This window comes from Giraffa tippelskirchi, chromosome 14 (genome assembly GCF_054371585.1).
Source record: "Giraffa tippelskirchi isolate mGirTip1 chromosome 14, T2T-mGirTip1v1.2.pri, whole genome shotgun sequence".
NCBI classification, from domain to species: Eukaryota; Metazoa; Chordata; class Mammalia; order Artiodactyla; family Giraffidae; genus Giraffa; species Giraffa tippelskirchi.
The window spans coordinates 66,825,545-66,840,950 of NC_137288.1; the positions used below are offsets into that span (position 1 = coordinate 66,825,545).

General features: G+C 41.2%; 1 long non-coding RNA gene across 1 annotated transcript in view; it reads right to left on the reverse strand.

The window, feature by feature from the left end:
- Nucleotides 1-14,784: 14,784 nt before the first annotated feature.
- The window catches only part of LOC145534736 (uncharacterized), a 176,904-nt gene continuing 176,282 nt past the window's right edge, over nucleotides 14,785-15,406 (reverse strand). Inside the window, exon 4 of the long non-coding RNA XR_014074933.1 lies at nucleotides 14,785-15,400. This is a non-coding gene — a long non-coding RNA (uncharacterized LOC145534736). The remainder of the gene's footprint in view (nucleotides 15,401-15,406) is intronic.

Genomic DNA, 15,406 nt, shown 5'->3' on the forward strand with positions numbered 1-15,406 from the left:
TAAATCAGCATTGGGTGCAAATATTGTATTTTATTCTCCTCTCTTTACTGCCTCTCTTCTTACCTGTGTGCAAGAATTAAGACTGGAAGAAAAACAAAGATTCCTTCCAGGTTTTGAGATTCTAAACATTCACACATTCAGTGATCTATATTTTTATTTATTTATTCCACAAATTTTCAGTGTATAATATCAAGTTCTATACAATTCTTATGGCAGGGCTATGAAGATGTGCTCTCAAATTTCTAAAGAGTGAACCAATGTTCCAACAAATAGCTCCCTGTGTTAGGGCAGAGACCCTTTGAATCCTCTAAGGTTCTTATAAGTGCATGCATGTTCAGTCATGTCCTACTCTTTGTGATCCGATCAACGGTAGTCTGCCAGGCCTCTCTGTCCATGGGATTTCCCAGGCAAGAATACTGGAGTGGGTTGCCATTTCCTTCTCCAGGGGATCTTCTCAACCCAGGGATCGAACCTGAGTCTCTTGTGTCTCCTGCATTGGCAGATAGTTTCTTTACCACTGGTGCCACCTGCGAAGCCCAAAGTTCTTGTAAACAGTCTTGTAAATATAACCTAACAGGCTCAGTAGTAACTTTCAGGACAAATAAATCCATGGCATGTTCAATAGGTGATGATGAAAAAGAACACTTGAAGGCATGTGTAATCGAGCAGCTAAATAATTGATTGAGTGGATGCATAATATCCACATTAAAATATGTCAGAGAATAGTAGAGGGGAAAAAACTCAAGGGACCATGATGTCAAGAGGGCTGTGACCTTGATAGCCAGACAGAATCAAAGCACTTTAAACAAGCAGAAGATTCCAGTTCCATCCTAAACAGTTCACTTCTTTGTCACAACCAAGGAACACCCACTAAATCTCCCCAACAGGGAGATGGATATGGACAGGAGTGGAGATAAGGCTGGGACAGAAAGATTAAGTACATGGGTTTCAAATTCACACCAGCGGGACTCTAATTTCAGCTCCATCATTCACTGGCTACATAGCCTTGGACAGATTACTTTTCAGTGCCTCAATTTTCTCAGCTGTAAAGGGGGGATAAGAATTTCTATCTGATAAAGCTGAGATTGGGTCATTTGTAGAGATGTGGATGGACCTAGAGACTGTCACACAGAGTGAAAGAAGTTAGGAAGAGAAAAACAAATATCGTATATTAATTCATACATGTGGAATCTAGAAAAATAGTACAGTTGAAACTACGTCCAGGGCAGGAATAGAGACGCAGAGAATGGGCCTGTGGACGTGGAGGGGAGGGGAGGGTGGGATGAAGTGGGAGATGAGGATCGACATCTGTACACTGGGCTCCGCTGTGCTTGGTCACTCAGTCGTGACCGGCTCTTTGTGAGCCCGAGACTGCAGCCCGCCAGGCCCCGCTGTCCATGGGATTCTCCAGGCAAGAACACTGGAGTGGGTAGCCTTTCCCTTCTCCAGGGGATCCTCCCATCTCAGGGATCAAACCCAGGTCTCCCGCGTTGCAGGCAGATTCTTTACCGTCTGAGCCACCAGGGAAGCCCATATATACACTACCGTGTAAAATAGATAGCTAGTGGGAACCTGTTGTGGAGCCCAGGAAGCTCAGCTCGGTAGTCTGTGATGACCTAGATGGGTGGGGTGGGGGAGGGGGTGGCCCAAGATGGGGGGATATGTGTATACATATAGCTGATCCATTCTGTTGTACAGGAGAAACTAAAGCAACATTGTAAAGCAATTATACTCCAATTTTTTTTAAACAGAAGTAATAATTTTTAAAGTACGTATAAAACCTGGCTTGTTTCCCCCCCCTCATTCTTTGGCCACAGGGCTGGAAGATGGTCTTCACAGCCCAGCTGACAGAGATGGACCCCTCTATGCTGTGAATTTGGCTCTAATCATCTAAGCGCCTCATTTGGACACCGTCCTTCATGGCCAAGTATGAATTCCTCTAAGAAAAGGATTACAACTATACAGACACTCCTCAAATAATATCGCAAGAAGCCTTGCAAAGCATGAAGCTAGTGTACACTGAAAATATATGTACCTAACTAAGGTCTTTAAATTACCCGTGGATCTTCTCCGTGATAAACAGACAACAGTTCTATTTGCAGTTTCCCACTGCCCAGGTGTATCTTCAGCAGCTTTCAATCCTGGAGCTGATTTTAACTCTTGAAAATGTCTACTCCTATGGATATGTTTTGTCCAAAGTCAATCTAGTTTCATTCATATAAAGCTTTCTATGCTATGTAATCTTCACACATTTATTACTACTTTGATATATATTTCTGTTGCTTTTGTATCTATTCTAGTAGTCCCACCACCTAATTTTTTTTATCATTTAAGTTCCTACATAACCACCCACAAGTCGCCCTATTCTGACAAAGATCACTGCGCTTTTGCTTTCCATCTTCCAATGTTAAGACTTTGCTAAAATGCTCATTAGGCTAACTGACATGCATTTTCAAATGAATCACACATCTCATTGAGAGTAAATCTTCCATTTCCATAAATAACTTTTCCTTCTGAACCCTATTTTTGCTACCCCTGTGGGTTTACAGGTGAAAAACAGTTTTCACGCTTTTTAGGCATTATCATTCAAAACACTCTTCCCTGATACGTAAGCCAAACAAGATTTATGGACAATAAACTCTCTAGGTATTTTCATATTTGATGCTTTCATCTTCAATTACAAATTCTTCTTACCCTTGCAAACTGGTCTTGCTGTAACTTTGTTAAGTTTTAGTTCTGTATAAAATAAAGCAAAGGGGAAAATAAAACAAACTGAAGTCATGCAGATAATGCAATGAGGATTCACCTGGTAACAGAAACCTCCTGGGACTGAACAGAAAGGCCTTCTCTCCGCTAAGTGCCAGCTGCTGCCCCCTCTCGGGTCCTAACATTCGTCTCTGCCATGGACACTTTACATTTCCATGTATCCCACGATTATTCTTGCATTGATAAAATTATATTTTGTCTCTTATTGAACAGCTCATAAAAGGTCAAAAGTGAAAAAGTGTTAGTTACTCAGTGGTGTCCCACTCTTTGCGACCCCATGGACTGTAGCCTGCCAGGCTCCTCTGTCCATGGAATACTCCAGGCAAGAATACTGGAGTGGGTTGCCATTCCTTTCTCCAGGGGATCTTCCCAACCCAACCCAGGGATCGAACCTGGGGCTCCTTTATTGCAGGCAGATTCTTTACCATCAGAGCCACCAGGACATTATATAAATCAAGCTCACTCAAGTGGTGGCTGTCAAGATATAATTCCATAAGCAATGAGCAGTTATGCATTAATTAACATCAAGAGATGTTCATGATATGCTGCTAGTTCATAAAAGCTGGTTTCAAATCAGCGTTATGTAAAAATCATACCTTTATATGTTGACCGAAAAATTGGAAGGTAAATATTAAAATTGTAAGGGTGGTTTTAATGAGAATTTTATTTTCTTCTTCACAATCTACTGTGTGTGCATGTGTGTGTGTGTGTGTGTGTGCACGCGCACTTAGTTGCTCAGTTGTTTCCAACTCTTTGCAATCCCATGGACTATAGCCCTCCAGGCTCTTCTCTCCATGGGGATTCTCCAGGCAAGAATACTGGAGTGGGTTGCCATACCCTCCTCCAGAGGATCGTCTAGTTATTTTCAATTTGGAAATGGATTCATATGTTATCCCATTAATAGGACAACAGAGACACCCCATGTGACTGTGTACATTTTTTACATGTATATAGATAGATAGATAGATCACCGAGAGATCCTAACCTCTGCTCTGCACATTTTGTTTATTTAGTCAGTGTTGATTGATTTCTCTATAACAATAGCACTCAGGGACCTTCATGCCTTATCCACATAAATCAAATAGAAAAGGGTAATGAATGCCCAAGAAATCCAGTCACGTATAATATTTGTTATCTGTTGCTGAATAACAAATTATGCCAAAACTCAGGAGCTTAAAACAGAAAACATGTATTATCTCACTGTCTCAGTGGGTCAGGCATTTGGGCACAGCTTAACAAGGTGTCTCTGGTCCAAAGTCTCTCACAAGACTGAAATCAAGATGCTGATTGAATGTGTGGTCCCATCTGAAGCCTCGTCTAGGGGAGCTTCTGTTTTCAAGCTCACTCAAGTGGCTGCTGTCAGGATAGAGTCCTCATATGCTGTATCACATGGATTTCTGCAGAACACAGCTCAAAACAAATTCAAAGGTCGCAATATCAACATCATGGGTACAGTTCAAAGTAAAATATCAAATGGGACAAAGGGGGCTATTTTATTTTTATAAATAAGTACAAAGTATTTTATTTGTATTTGTATCTCAAATTTGTATTTGAGACTACAAAGTAAAATAAGGGTATAAATGTATTGTATGCACCAAATCACACTTATCAAAATGCATATCAATTTATTTTACAAAAGAGAAGCAACCTTTTTACCAAAACCTGTCAGAACACAAGAAAGAAAAAACAACCATTTAACCACTCACATTTATGCAAGTTAGTTATAAACATACAAAATAAAGCATTAATAAATGAAATTCAAGTAAAAAGCACAAAGGTTAGTTATTCATCATGACCAAATAGAGTTGATGAATATGATGGTTTAGCTTGGAAATGGATTAATATGTTATCACATTAATAGAACAAAGGATACAATCCATGTGACCATCTTGAGAGAGGGGATGTAATGAAATTCACTATCAATTCCTATTTTTTTTAAAAAAAATCAATAAAATAGATTTTCCTTCATATTATTTAGAGAAGTGTCTACTCCTGACAAAGTTTTCTAATAATATCAGGAGTGGTACAAAAATTTCCATTCTCACCATTTCTGTTTAAGATTATTCTGCAGTTCTAGTTAATACAACTAAACACAAAAACGAAATATTGTAAAGGAGAAAGAAAAACGGCCAGGAAGTATGGATGTTATGGTTGCTTACCTGTGAAAAATATTGGAGAAAGGAGATTTATCTGAAAAAGGATTAGAACTGACATCTAGGTTAGTATTCAGCTGCTGCGCCATAGGAAGGCTGTACAAACCATTCATACCCAGGATCTGTGCTGACTGGTTGGTTCTCAGGCTCCACCAGTGATTAAGTATTTGTAATTGTGGCTGCTAGTAAGATACATCATTAAGAAGGCTAGCAATGAATCAATAGGCAAAATCAGCAACTTTCCTACAGACCAATTGCGATCAGTAAAAAAAGATATAATGATACCGTTATCTTACACACAGTAGTAACCAACGACCTAAAATGTCTAGGAATAAACTGGACAAAAAATATGCAGGAACCCTTGAATGAAAAGTATTAAGTTTTACTGAGGATCATATAAGCAGACTTGAAGATAGAGAATTTTTATTCCTGTAGTAAGAATACCTAATGGAGCAGGTTCTCTGCAAATTAATCTTTAAATAGTGACTCAATCCTTCTGAAAATCCAATGGAATTTCTTTTTGGAGCCTGATAAAATTCTGGTAGAATAAACATGCAAAAATATTTTGAAAATGAAGAGTGATAAGTTGGGATTTTCCTTAGCAGATATTTGGATGTGTTATAAAGCCACAATACTTAGAATAATTTGACATTGGTGCCAACACAGACACATCAGTGAAATCAAGTAGAAAATCCCAAAGCAGCTCAATGTATATTTAAGAATTTAGTGTATGATAAAGATGGCATTTCAAATCTGTGGGGAAAAGATAAATTATTCAATTAATAGCTGACTATTTTTATAATCTTGAAGTTGCGCATGGCTTTTTAACATGACACTATGAGATGAAACCACATAGGAAAATCAGAACACTTTCAACCTCCAAAAAATTCTACTGACAAAAATTAAAGAGCAAAATAAACTAGGGGAGATCGTTTAACAAAACAACAACAATATTTCTTTGTTCATCAATCTATTCCTAGATTCTGCAACCATACCTGGCACATAGTAAGCACTTGAAAAAATGGCTACATAAAGAGGTCTTGCCTGTCAGTAAGGAAAACATGGACACTTTTAACAATTTTAACAATTAGCAAGAGACATAAGCCAAAAGAAAGAAATGTGAAAAGGCGGTAAAACCCTTTAAAAATTACTAATCTCACCAGCAATAAGATAAAGAAAAATTAACGGTTCACCTCTTTTCATCTATTACTGCTATTTTTTGTTATTCTGAACTGGCCAATATGTGGAAAGAATATTTGTCAACTGCTGACGTAAATTCACAAAGTCTCTCTCATAGAAATTTGTGCAAGGTAATTAAAAATCTATATATAAAACTGCAGACTTTCTGACTTAGCAATCCCACTGTTAGGAATTTTCCCCTAAGGAAATTACTAAACAAATGTGCACAGACATAAATACAAGGATATTCATCAAGCACTGTTATAAGAGTAAACAGCTAGAAAAACTAGAAACACGTGCTCAAAAACAGGGACTCGGTTTCATAAATTTGGGTACACTTCTTCGATGGAATACATCCCGGCCAGGATAAGCAATGATGCAGTTATGCATTAGTTAACGTCAAGATGTTTATGATCCACTGCTAATTCAGAAAAGTTGGTTTCGAATCAGTACTATGTAAAAATCATATCTTTATATGTATGCCTACTGATAAAATGGAAGATAAATATTAGCATTTTAATGGTGTTTTATGGGGATTTTTTTCTTCTTCACAGTCTACTATATGGTCTAAATATTTTAAATAAATGTGCTACTTCTATAACAAAAGTAATAATTTTTTGAAACAGAAGAGAAGTAGCACATAGTATTCTGGAAAGAAATCTTTAGATTTCTTCATTGATGTTTCTATCTCCTGAGCTTACTGTTTTACTTTGAATGGCGTGTTTTCACTAGACCTTTATAACCTAGAGGCATTTTCTAGATGATAGCATCTGGTTACTACTCTATGGAAACCCCTAAATTATTCTCCATCTTCTACCACTATATTCATCTACTACCTCCAACCCTTTCACTCCATTTCCCTATTTTATTTTTTAATTTTCTTTGTAATGTTCCATGTGAAGTTATTTTATTGACATATTTGCCTACTTTATTATTTTTGTTTCTCCATCAGAGTGTAACCTCCACAAGGGCAGGGATTTGAATTGTTCATGTTCAGAGGTATTTCCCAGAACCCAGAACAGTGACTGGCATATGGTAGATGTTCAATAAATACCTGTTGAATGAATGAACAAACCAAAGAGTTGGTTATGAAAGAGTTGATTTACTTTGTGTGTGTGTGTGTGTGTGTGTATGTGTGCATGCTCAGTCGCTCAGCTGTGTCCGACTCTTTGCAGCCCCATGGACTGTAGCCTGCCAAGCTTCTCTGTCCATGGATTTTTCCAGGCAAGAATACTGGAGTGGGTTTCCATTTCCTGCTCCAGGGGATCTTCCTGACCCAGGGATTGAACCCACATCTCCTGTGACTCCTGCATTGGCAGGCAGATTCTTTACCACTAGCGCCACCTGGGAAGCCCCTTACTTGGTATGATTAGGCAAACATTCTCTGCTTCCTGGAAACCTCCTGAATTACATCTGCTAATTTCCTCTGTCAAACATTGATGCTGATCTACCAGGCAGTGGTGTTTGGTAGACATCACTCAAGTCTAGAGGTCAGTGGAGCTGGGATGCAGTTCTTGATCTTAGCACAAGTGAGCTTCTTAACATGTCAATTTTGCTGTCCTTGCTACACAAGACGGGCCGTACCGAAAGCTGTAAAGGGGCAAGACACCAAGCTGCTCTCCTCGTTCCACCTCTATGCTGTTTCACCTCTTCAGCAGGGGTCACATTCTCTTCTGTGAGCCCCCATCCCCTCCCATTTGATGGACACAACAGCTGATTAAGTGTCTCTCAGGTGTCCCCTGCCCACCTCCAGAACGCAGACTCTCATCCTCACATTTATGATCTTCGTCACTTGCCTCTCGTGTGTTAGTCGCTCAGTCGTGTCCAACTCTTTGTGACCCCATGGACTGTAGCCCACTAGGCTCCTCTGTCCATGGAATTCTCCAGGCCAGAATAGTGGAGTGCATAGCCTTTCCCTTCTCCAGGGGATCTTCCCAACCCAGGGATCGAACCCCGGTCTCCCGCATTGCAGGCAGATTCTTCACCAGCTGAGCCACAAGGGAAGCCTGTGCCTCTCATAGAAACCCACTTTCAGAGCAGTATCCAAAAAATCTCACACAGACTGCTCTACTCTACCCACTTGCTCATCAAATCAGAACAATTTTTCTTTGGTCTGCAAAACAGAAATCCCTGGGCAGAATCATTGGCACCTAGTGACTTATAAAACTGAGATGACAAAAACAGGCTAGACAGTTATGAGACACATTTACCAGTCACCCATATGTGATCCCAGAATAAAGCTTTTTTAAAAAAAATCACAATGCTTTCCCATGAAAAATAATTTAATTAATAATAGATGTTACCACTAAATAGTCATTCAAGTCTTTAAATGCCATGAGCCATGTGAAAAGTCTAAGAAGTTGGATCCACTCCTAGCTCAGTGGACTCAAGATCTAAACGGTAAATGTAAGATATTATTATCTGAGCCTCCAAGACTTCCTTGGCACTGGGAGGAATGGAATTGCAATCTCTGATTTAATCCTCCCCTATTTTTTTTTTTTTTTTGCAGATATTTATAACAGCTGTGGAAAGGTATTCCTAGCAGCAAGCTGGCATGCAATTTCTCAGGATGAGAGCAAATAAATAGAAAAAAATATAAGTGGATGAATTTGTTCAAGTTTTAGAGCTGAAAAAAAAATCACAGAAGAGTTGAAGCTCAGGTCTAGAGAGCATTAGGTGATGTCAGGGAAGAGGTAATTATCTGAATAATCCAAGCTCCAAGCCCCTTTTTCTTCAATTTTCTAAATAACATAGGCCAAATCTGATTTGCTCTCATGTATGGAGTTGATGATCACTCCATTTGAAGACACTGCATACAAGATTACCAAGCATGGACTTGACTTTCCAGAATCAGATTTATCTGATTACAGAATCCTTTGGTATTTAAATAGAAAATCTTCATTTGTAAAAAATTTAGCTCTTTTCTTTTTGGGGGGAGATGAGGGGAGGGGGATTACGTACTGTGTGTTTTTCATAATTTGAAAACGTATTGTAAGAATGTTATTAAAGGACTTTAGGAAAGATAGTGAAGGTACTTGTGCGTCATGGGAGACAACGTGAGCTGGAGGGAAAAGAGGTGCATTAAGACTGGACGACTTCCCCATTCATTTCTACATGCAACATCAGACACTCAGGAAATAGCGATCAATGGGAAAGCTTGAAAGGGAAGGCAGCCCTTGAAACATGCATTCCAGCCAGCTAAAGAGTTAGTAGCAATGACAGCATCTTCCACCCGAGCCACCTAGCTGGGACAGTGCCTACATCCACCCAGCCGTGTCATGCAGTGCCCTACAGGGATCCCTGGGTCAGAAAGATCCCCTGGAGAAGGAGATGGCAACCCACCCCAGTACTCTTGCCTGGAGAATCCCATGCATGGACAGAGGAGCCTGGCAGGCTACAGTCCATGGGGTCGCAAAGAGTCAGACACGACTGAAATGACCTCACTTCACTTCTACAGTTACCAAGCCACCTTAATAGATCCCATCTCATCTGATTGTCACATTTTCCTTTTGAGAGGGACAGGCAGAAGTTAATTCTCTGGAGCATAGAACCAGTTTCACCCCTGACCTCTGAATATCTTCAAATAAACCAAACCAGTCAGTCATATGGGCCAGGGTAAGAGTCAAGGTTGGAAAGTCTCAGAATTTCAAAATCCTTATGGGCATGTGTGTTGTGTGGATACACTTCCAGAGCCTGCGCTGCATCTACAGTTGCATTTTAAGAATAAGTAATTAGTTGCTACTCTGCTGTGAACTGATTGTATTGAGCAGTTATATGTAATTTTCTAAGCATATCACATGTATTATATTTTATGCTCATAATAGCTCTAAAGGGCACTCAATAAGTACCCATCAAATGAATGGCCTGACTTAAGTCAATTAAGCAGCACTTGGTGATATGGCTTTTCCTTCATAACCCATAGCATCATGACCTTCATTTGGCTCCTTCTGGAAGTATCTGGATGCTAAGAAAAGAAGGGAATATAGTAAGAGTTACATATGTGAGCTATTATTGCCTAAACATGAGATGATTGTGTGGCTTATTATGAATATGTTGTCAGCAAGAAAGACATTGCCCCTGTTTTATCAAAATTTAATCTAGGGGATAAGACAGATATTTGAAAAAGCAGGAATAATAAGATTCTATTGTAACTGATAAGGAAGTAAATGTATTAGTCAGTGTAATTTCAGTTAGGTGATGTAACAACCAATCCTCCAATTTCAATGGCTTGTCACAGCAAGTGTTTATCTCTTACAATTATAGCTGCAGATGGGCTGCTTTCCTCCCAAGGGTGACTCGAGGATTCAGATCTTTTCTTCTGGCTTTATTTACCCTCTAGGACCTTCCCAAAGTATTGTTTCTAAATTCTTGCTATCCAGCTAGTCAGGGAGAGGAAAGAAACAGCCTGGAAGATAATGCATCTGACACTTAACCACTCCTGAATGTGATACACACCATTCGAGCTCTCATTTCAACTATTGTTCCACCTGGATGCAAGGGGATGGGAAATGAAGTTCCTGAATTGAGAGTCACTTATCAGTACTCTTGCCTGGAAAATCCCATGGATGGAGGAGCCTGGTAGGCTACAGTCCATGGGGTCGCTAAGAGTCGGACACGACTGAGCGACTTCACTTTAACTTTTCCCTTTCATGCACTGGAGAAGGAAATGGCAACCCACTCCAGTATTCTTGCCTGGAGAATCCTAGGGACGGCGGAGCCTGGTGGGCTGCCGTCTGTAGGGTCGCACAGAGTCAGACACGACTGAAGTGACTTAGCAGCAGTAGCAGTATCAGCCTAAACTCTGTTCGATAGAAGGAAAAACGTCACTTGTAAGTCAGACGTGGTTCTGTCACAAGAATGTATGAAACTATATAGGTTGGGGGGGGGGGTCTAACCAACGCTGGAGATGGGGGAAGCTTCTTTGAGGAAGTGATGTTTTACCTCATGCTGATCAGCCGTGCTGTGTTACCTGAAGTTTATCTTAAAGCAGTGAAGGCAAATTGCGTTGAGCAACGCAATCTGCTAAAATTTCAGAAACATCACTCTGACTCCATCATAGACATTGGACTCACGGAGAATAGGGCTCTTGGAGGAGGATGCCATGACTCAGATAAGAAATGATGAAGATCTAAACTAAGGATGTGGTAATTGTGTTGAAGAAGAGAGAAAGTACTCGAGTCCACTGGACCAAATGATAAATTGGACAGAGATAGGGAAAGGAAGCCAGCAATAGTGGTCCAGGGTCTGGTTTGTATAACCCAAGGGAATATAATGCAATTAAAAAGAAATAAAGGAAGATGGTGCTTGTGGGGAAGAGGATGTTTATTTCTATTTTGGATGATACTGAATTTGAAGCAAAATACTTCATGAAGGAGATGCAGGTTCGATCCCTGGGTCAGTAAGATCCTGTGGAGGAAAAAAGTGCAACCCACTCCAGTATTCTTGCCTGGAAAATTCCATGGACAGAGGGGCCTGGCGGTCTACAGTCCACGGGGGTTGCATGTAGAGTTGGACATGACAGAGAATGAGCAGGAACTCACTGTACATCCGGATGCGGGAAAAAAATATTTAAGTCTGAAATTTCAGGATTGAAATCTGGGATGGAAATCATCAGCCTCCATCACTCTGACTTGGAAGTCATCAGCTGACCTGGAAGTCTTGAGGGAACCTTGGAAGATGCACGTGACCACCAAGGCTACACTTTTTGAACTTTATCTCATAGGTAAGGAGCCCTTCTCACTGGATTTTCAGGTTTCTCTCACCTGGGGACCTCACTGCTGTTTCCCATGTCATCCTGGCATCCTGTCTTCCCCAGCTCTCTTCCTTGCTCAGCCCCCATCTTGGTGATTGTCGCCATGCCTTAAACAAGCTCTGCTCTCCCTCAGAGTCCTGTTCCTCCTCTTCTCACTTTTATTGTTTGAAGCATAAGCTCTCCATGGCCTTTGCAGACTGTTGATGGCTGCTGTGTATTTCTCCACTACAGAAGTACTCCCCAACTCCAGCCAAGTCCTCCCCACCCCATGCTGGGGTTGACGGTGACATTTCTGAACAACAAGTCCTGCCACTCTGCCCCGGGTTCAGAAAGCACAGCGACTCCTCGACCAAGCAGAAATGAAGAGTGCCTTTTCACCAGCCCGGGGTCGCTCTGTCTCACACACCCACATTTGCATGAGTCCTCAGCTTGTTTCCACTCTGCCAGTTTTGCTTGCATGTCTGGCACTAAGGGTGGCTCCCAGGGCATTTTGCAGCCCTCTTCTTTCACCCAGAAGGAAAATAGACCACTCTGACCCCAATTTACTGGTGAATGCCAGCTGACAGGTGGCTGGGGTGAAGGAAGGGTGACGATCCTGCAGGGTACTCCCAGCAGGCAGAGGATCGGGGTACCAGATTGGCACCCACAGTTGCAACTTAAAACTGTCAACGACAGCCAGACTCCTGGATGCTGAACTCTCCTGTCATTCCCCCACAATCTTGGAATCTTCTCAGAGTGGTTTGAATACTAATGCAAACAGAGGTTCTCAGAAGCCACACTCATTCTAGGAATCGGAGAGCTAAAACAGTACCTCATACTTTTCTAAATTCATGTAATGTACAGATTCACTCCCCAAACCAATCTTAATCTCTTCAAAGATGGAGGAGAGAGCAGTTGCTAGATGTGTACGAGAAACAATGTTCTTCCTCTGGATACTTCCCAGCTTCTCCTTTGTTATTTCTAATATATTGGGGTGTAGGGTCCTACTGCTTGTGCAGCTTTCTAAGGACTCCTCTTGCAGGGGTAGCATGCCCTCTTCAGCATCACAGAGGTCCAGTGAATTTTCATGGTAGAATGCTTTAGCATCTGCGTCACCGGATGCTAAGCTTTACTCGTGAATGAACCTCTCTCCAGCTCTAGATTCCACTCTCAGAAATTCACCTTCTCCTTTCCCAAGATAGGAAGATCCCTCCCCCTTCTCTGCCCCCAGGACTGGTCAACATCTACATAACTCCCTCATAACCTTTCTCTTTCCCAATCACACCCAGCAGCTTCCCTTTGTACTCCATGTAACCAGATCTCCCCATGGCGTTTGGGCAACTTTGTAACCAAATGGCAACAGCTCATTTGCTCTAAGACACATATGGGTATTTCCTGTAAGTCTCTCCACCTTTGCCCATCCTGCCCTATGCCTTAGGAGGCTGAATCTTGAGGACTGAGTTATGGGGCTCCCTGGCCTGACAGCAATGGGAGTTTGGCCAGTGGCAGTTCCCAGCAGGAGACAGAAGCTGGGAAGAAAGTGAGGACAGAGTACCAACGGCCCGGTCCCATCCCTGCCAAGCACGCGTGGTGGCTGCCTCCCTCTCCTCTGGGTTATCGTTGCTGTTGGGGCCCTCTCCTTGTAGCCGCCCTCTCTGGGATCTCCATAGCAGCCCCTCTCCTCTCCCTTCAGTCCTGGGGGAGGCAGTGACTTCACGCTATTATTAGCCCCAGAATACTGCAGTGTCCCTCCTCGGCTTCCCCAAACCCTTTCCAAACTTTTGTCAAGATTTCCTTGATGAAACTCTCCACAAATACCAAGTTTGACTCTACCCTCTGTTTCCTGCCAGAACCCTGACTGATATAGGAGACTCTCTACACCATGAGGAAAGATTTTTGTTAATTTATTTCAACTTCATTGAACAGCTATTGACTGAGTGCCTATGAGTGCCGGGTCCCGTTCTTCTCACTGGGGTTATGGCAGCGAACAAAACAGAAGTCCCTGCCTGCATAGAGATTATGTTCTAATGAGGGAAAACAAACAATTTAAAAAATAAGTAAGCGAACTACACGACGTAGCAGCAAGTGGTAAGTACTATGCAGAAAATAAATAACAGGCAAAGGGAACAGGAGCGACAGTGGTCGGGAGGCGAGTAATACTGTTTTATGAACGGCTGTCAAAGATGGTCTCCATGAAAACAGACTTGGGTGTGAGTGTACTGACACAGAAAAGTGTGGTACAATGAGTCCCCTACATTAGAAACTTCAAGTAACAAACTTTCAAAGATGCAAACGTGTGTGCCAGCCCCTGTATGCCAGCTGTTGTACTGTACTACTGTATTTTTAAGGTACTGAACTGTAAGATTGAAAATATTTTCTTTATTTTTTATGTGTTCGATTTTATGTACTTTTTGTCTGAAAAGTATTATAAATCTATTACAGTACAGTACTATATAGCCAATTATGTTAGTTGGATATGTAAGCTACCTTCGTTGGACTTATGAACAAACTGGATGTAAAAACGTGCTTTCAGGATGGAACTTATCTGTGTGTAAGGGACTTGACTATACCTGGAATGGTGCCTGGAAAGAGTTTGCATCCAGATTGCTGGTAATGAGCCAAACAATAATGCATTAGCTGGGTTATTAATTGGTTGACAAAATATCTAGAAAATTCTGCTTAATTAATTGATAGGTACCTAGAAGGGATTTCAAACGACTGCCATAAGATTATGTTTTCACTGAAGCATTCAAATTTCATGTCAGTGACCAGACTGTGTGCCTGTGAAGGTGGCTACCATGTTCACCTTATAAAGAGCCATATTTAATACATAGTTTAGAGGACAGTAGGTGTTCAACAAAAAATTAAGTGAATGAATATATAGGTTTTGCAGATAACATGAATCCAAGAAAGATAATGATTTTGACAGATGAGAAAATTAGGAATTAGCAGTGTAAAATGATTATTCTTTATAAAAATAAATGCAAAGTTATGGAGGTGGGTCCAAAACACCAACAAGGCATCCTAAAAGCATATTGAATGAAGAAATTGAAGAGTTTCCCTTAACTGTGGACTCAAGAATCAGCAGCAAGCTGATGAATTTGCATGGGAATCGATGCAGACTTAGGCTGTGTTAAAGGAGATACGACATCTGAAGAAGATGCTAGTCTCACTCAGGAGTATACCAGTCAGACCATACGTGGAAAATCACATTCATCTCTGGGTACCAGCTTTAAAGAGCAAAACACCAACTAGAGTAACTTTAGAAGATGGCAAAGTGACCAAAAGTGCTCCAGGAAGATCAGGTAAATAACCCGCAGAGCTGCAAACTTAGAGCAGGTGGGGCAGTGAATAAAGGCAGACTTCAGTCCTCTACTGTCCCGAGGAAGGAGAATTAGACTCTGAGGTCTCTCCCAGGAGAGGAAAAACTAAGACTCATAGATGGAATCTATATTCTATCAACAAAAAATTCATTGAGCATCCTACCTCCAGCCAGGCAGTATCTTGGTGTACTGTGCTGAGCAAAGCAGACAGTCTCTGTCTTCATGAAACTTATAATCTAGAGGGGAAACTGACA